Source organism: Corvus brachyrhynchos, unplaced genomic scaffold (genome assembly GCF_000691975.1).
Source record: "Corvus brachyrhynchos isolate BGI_N302 unplaced genomic scaffold, ASM69197v1 scaffold99, whole genome shotgun sequence".
In the NCBI taxonomy this organism is placed as follows: Eukaryota; Metazoa; Chordata; class Aves; order Passeriformes; family Corvidae; genus Corvus; species Corvus brachyrhynchos.
The window spans coordinates 3,131,393-3,137,095 of record NW_008239778.1 but is presented as its reverse complement, the minus strand read 5'-3'; the positions used below and the strand labels follow the sequence as shown (position 1 = coordinate 3,137,095).

The 5,703-nt window shown below is 42.4% G+C and overlaps 1 protein-coding gene across 4 annotated transcripts in view; it reads right to left on the bottom strand.

The window, feature by feature from the left end:
* LOC103621627 (protein spinster homolog 2) overlaps positions 1-5,703 on the bottom strand; it is a 98,748-nt gene that overhangs the window by 92,951 nt on the left and 94 nt on the right. The gene's annotated exons all lie outside the window — the stretch shown is intronic.

Sequence of the window (5,703 nt, the reverse complement as noted above, 5' to 3'; positions counted from 1 at the left end):
CAGCAGGAAGCAAGGACACCTTCTCTTCCCACCCTGACCATTTTATCCCCCCCAAGAATATTTACTTTGCAATCCAGGGCTGTCCAGTGAGAACACAGGCTGTAAACAGCATTTTTATAGTTTGGTCCTTGGTGCGTGGGGACTGGGCCAGGGCACAAACACATTTTCCTCTAACCTGCTCACTGATTCAAGACAATACTTTCATTTTTGATTGCAGAGGCATTTCCAAATAGGTTTAACTGCTTTCATGAATCAGACCCTCAGACTGCCATGACTTCTCAGGATATCAGACACCGTTCTAGCACACAGGAAAAAAGGACTGTCAGAACTTGTGAAGGACTTGGGTGGGAAATAATTGAGCTCTGGACTGTGTCAACTCACTCCAGTAAAATAAGTAAAAGACCAACCCTTGTCACAACATTAATCAAGGCATATTGAAAGAGCCCTGCTTTCTCCTCTTCACTGCTTAAACTGACCTTGTTTAATCCCTAGATCAGCAGCATCCTACAGAAGATGGAAAAAGGTCAGAAAAAAGGACACAAAGTCAGGTATGGAGGCGGAAATGGGGAGAAAGGTTTTGCTCATTATTGACAGGACTTAGAGGATCTCCTGGCAGAAAGAGAGCTCCACCTTGTCCTGCCATTCTGAGCACCAGACTGCCAGAGAAGTAACCTGGATTTAAGAATGCTTGGTGTTGTTGGAAGCAGGGAAGAAGGCAGTGGGTAGGACATGGAGGACCAAACCATTTGCAGGCATAAGAAGAGCAAGCACAAAGCATTCTATAAGCATTCTATCTCACCTCCTGGCTCGGACACCTGAAGGACCACCTCCTTGGGAAGTGCTCTGGTGTAGGAAGCCATTCACCCAAAAGGAAAGCCCATGAACTTGAAATAGAAACCAGACAGTGTCTAGATTATTACTTTCTCTGTTCTAGCAAGAAGAACAGTGAAGCAGGTGCAGTAGGAAGCAAAATGTGAAAATGTGGTTGAGTTCTGTGGGGCACAGCTGAGGAGAAAGACAGCATCCATTTAGGGAGAAGCAGATGGTAGAAAAGAAACGTGCAGCACGTGCAACTCATGTAATATACACATATTCTGGGGTAGCACCTGGCGGATGTGGTCTCTGCATGGAATAAATAAAAATGCTAGAGAGGTATAGCTGCCACCATAAGCAATGACAAGAAGACGGGAGTCAAAGGGAACTGAATTCATCAAGTCTGATTTATCCCACCATTGTGCTGCATCCACTATGTTGAGTTCCCTTCTCAGTGCACGTGTCTGTAGCTTGGTGGGAACAATCACAGCACACCAGAGCTGATTGTGTACTTGCAAGGCTGCAAGCTACTGCAAGGTCACACCAGGTCAGCTCAAGAGGTAAGGCAACACAGGTAGATAAAAGTTCCACTTTTCAAGTGAACAGAGATTGTAGTTGGAAAAGTTATAGGAAAAGTGAGCTCACAACAAGACTTATGAAAAAATACCTGGCATTGCTTGGCTTTCTGGGAAACCAGGGTCTGAAAGGCATCTGGGGGAATGCCCATCTCTCTGCACAAGTTCCTACAGAGTCCCAGTTATCTATATTATTCACCTTTAATAATCCTAGCAGATCTCTGACCTCCTTACATTTCCTGGCTTGTGACCTTACACTATACACTTTTGCCTACCAGGGTTTCCTCTAATGACATCCCTATGCTCTTCCTGAAGACAGACACTTTCCCCCTCTGCATTTCCATGGAATCCTTGCAATAACCTCCATTTGATGCCTCTCAGTTTCCACCTGCAGAAGTCCCTGAGCTGGAGGATTCAGGTACCTAGTAACAAGGATGAAATCTCTGGGTCTAAGCATTAATCTCGTTAATTGATTAATTCATAACACTTATGCTGCATGTTCAGGAACTGGACTGTAGTTCTCATCCTGGCTCTGCCTCAGACCTGCTGTGCCACTTTAGGCAGGTAATTTTTCCCATCTGGGTTTCTTGGTTTCCCCATCTGTAGAAGGCCAGCCCCATTAGCCCTCCCGATATAAAACGTCCTGAGATTTTCAGAAGACAAACTGTATCGCAAGCCAGGCACTACTATTATTAGAGCTCTTGTGTTCTACAAAGACACTGGCAAGATACACAAAAGTGAAATAAATTCAAGGGCACAGAGAGCAGACAGACCAATAAAGCACAAGAATTGAAGAAAGAAGGGAAAAAAATCTAGTTAAAACCAGAGTACGGCACTGGGGCATTACTCCCATGGTAGAGTGTATATGGAAGGATAACACTATTTTGAAGCAGTTCTACAAATCCAGTTGTCCATGTTCTCAGCCTTCGTGCTCCTAGTGGCCTGGAGTTCTGTAGCTGCTCCTACTTAACTCCACACATAGATGACTTTTTGTATGGTTTGGTTTATAGATGTATTGACTGACTACAGCTGTACAGCTCAAGCAGGCACAGAGATGCTCTACCACCTTCAGATTTCAGCCATGTTTATCCTTTCTCTAGCTGGGAAAAGCAGCCAGTAAGAACTGAAAAGCACAAGAAAGTTTGGATGCAGACCTGTGGGATGGTGAACTAAACCAGTATTTATACAACTGCATATGTAGTGCTTTGAAAAGGAAGATCAACACAGAATTTCAGCCTCGTCCAGAGATAAGTGAGGCTCAAATCACCACAGTTTTACGTGTGTTACTCTACAATGCTACTGAGCAAGCAGCAGTTGTGCTCCATCTGTCAGCATGTCCTCTGCTGTCACAGGTTCCTTGCTGCAGAGACTACCATGTTCTGCTTCTCTCCATTATGGATGAGGCTGGAGTGTCCTGTGATTTTTCTGTACAGGGAGTTACAGTGTCCCTCTAACCAGTTTACATTATCTCTTGGGCAAAGAGATACTTGTATGTCAGGATTAATATAAAAGAAGACAAAAATTCTATTTATTTCTCTGCAATTTCTAAGGAACAAGTCACCTTTGCTTTCCAGACAGCATCAGAAGCTGAGAGTGTATGGACTGGCTTGCAAGAGAGCAGAGGGAGAGAGAGATACCAGATCAGCTGTGCCTGCAAAGAGTGGGGTGTGGGATGAACACAGGGTCAAACGTTACCCTTGGTGGATTTGTTTTCCCCCCTTTCTGTTTGGATTTTCAGAACCATTTCCACCTAAAAATTTGTGCAACCTTGTTTCTCAGTTAAAAGGCTTTTTAAATTTTTTAAAGTTTTTTATTTATTTTATTGCCTTTTTGATGAGTGATATGAACTGTCAGCAAATACTACATTTCACTCCCCCTCATTAACATTGTAAATTAATTTAGGACTGATTTAGATGTAGGATTAACAACCTGAGGACTAATCCACTCTTTATTCAGAGGACATAATCAGGATGAACAGTCTTTCGTCTCACATCACTTGATTAGTTAGCAGGACCATCTCATGGGAAGCAAACAATATTTGTGTCTCTGCTGGCAAAGGAACAGTTCAAGGTTAAGGCAGAAGAGTGGAAGACACCAGGCCTGGCCCCAGCTTTGCTCCAAGCTTCTTCTGCAACCCTTGGCAAGTGCTTTTACACTCTGCACCATTTCCCCTGATTGTAACATTGAGAAGTCCGATTTAGAGAAAAGGCAAAAGATTAAAAGCAATGTTTGTGGTGGTTTAGGGCAGCATCTTTTATTGCACCAGGGTTAAGGATACCTGGGCCATGGGCCAGCTGCCAACACAGAAACTTGGTAAGCTGGAGTAATAGTCTTAATAAGCTTTCACTTACCTTCACATGCCTTTACCCTTATTTATGTGAAATGGTGTTTTATTTTGTGAGCACTCTTTTCCTCCGATAGCACTGTGATAGTACATTATTATCTATATTGCAGGAGCAAAGCCAAGCCCTCCGTTTTCAGATCAGCAAAAAAACCCAAGAGAAAACATTGCTTTTCTTAGAGCAACAGTTACCTATTAGAAAACTTGACACGCTCAAGAGCAATCCTGCAATATCTCAGGGATGCTGTTTTCAAATGCCCTGTGTGTTTGCTAGAGGAAATAAATAACATATCTTGCAATTAACAAATTAATATCCTGGTGAAGTTAGCTTTTACTTGCTGTCAATAAATAATCTTCAGAAGGATTTCATCCACTGAGGGGAATGAAGATTAAATACATGCTTTGGCAAATGTCCTTTTTCACCAGAACATTTCTTGAAAGCACTTAGTGTCTAATGATACATTGAGGACCTGTTCCTCTGAGTACAATAAATAAATACAAATAATTGCTGTAGAAAAGCGTCTGACAGACAACCAGTGCCATTTTGGGCATAACTGATTGATGCTACTTATAATCAGTGACATTTGTAAAGCTGAAACCTTCTGTTCTGGACACATGCTGCCCACATCAGCTGAGCTGAGCTCTGCTGTCCCATAAGGGCAGCATTTTTTAAACATTTAATACAAATTGTTATTAATTGTTTGCATTACAAGATTACCAAGAAGCTGCAACCACAGATGAGGACCCTGCTGTGCCCTGGGCTGCAGAAAGTAAAAAAAGAGGGCATCTTGCAGTGGTTCACATAGTTTGAAATCAAAGACCAATTGATGGAGCTCCAGAACATTCTCACCTTTAGTGTGATCATAAAGAGTAAATGATTTTATACAATTCAGTGTTGGCCACAGTTTCACAGACAAGCTCCTGACAGGTGTTTGGTATCCACTGTGATAGCATGGGAAAACGCCTTTCTGGCACACTATTTCAAAACCTAACTGAATTCTCCCTTTTTCAGAGATATAATTGTTCCAGTGCGGTTCCTTCAGACAGATGACACTGACAAGACAGCCACAGCACCACAAATCCATAACTCTAACAAATAGTTCTGTAGGAGGTTTTCAAACCAGACTGTTTTCTTAAAATATTGCATTTCTTAAAAATACTGCTACTCCTTTCAACTCTCCATGAGAATCAAACATGCTGTCACATCTACATGAGACTGGTCCTCAGTGTCATCCCATGCAGCCCACTGACACAGGCCTTCCTCTCAGCCACCTCAGGACTAGAGGCCAGAGAAGCTGGGCTTCTCCTGGGGTTGTTCAGCTCTGCCTGAGGATGTCTGAGAAAAGAAAATGCCTGCTCCGTTAAAAGGACATCAGAATTACAATAATCTTCCTTACACAACAAGAGAAATGTCAGAAGCTAACAGCACCAAAATTCTAGGGCTATTGTTAATCCATGAGTTCTCATGGATGCAATTGTTGTTAGCCTTGCCTACAGCTTTCATCCTTAGGTTCTTGCTCTAGTGAGTTTTACATTTTCATGCCACACTGTGCTCCCAGGGACTGTCCATTCAGCAGATTCTCTGTCAAGCACTTGAAGGGCAAAATACATCACACTTATTACCAACCTAAAGAAGCGAACAGGATCCTGCTGTTGGTTTATCATGAGTATTCTGATCTAGGGGAAGTAACCATCTCCTATTTGAATTTAGTTCTTGTAAATAATATCATTAGTTTCTTTTGCTTTTGGTCCATTCTACACTCAAGTCATTCTGAGACCCAATCTCCTGCCCAGCAGCAAATCAAGGCCAAAATAACTCTCGTGTTCATTTAGCTTCCCAGTAAGAGTGTATTTATTCACCTTTCTAAGAGTAGATTTCACAACCTGTATTCCCATGCATCATAATGAAGAAAACTGTAGGCAGCCATTGGACAAGTGGAATGTTACAAAGACCAGTGAGAGAAGAAACACTCT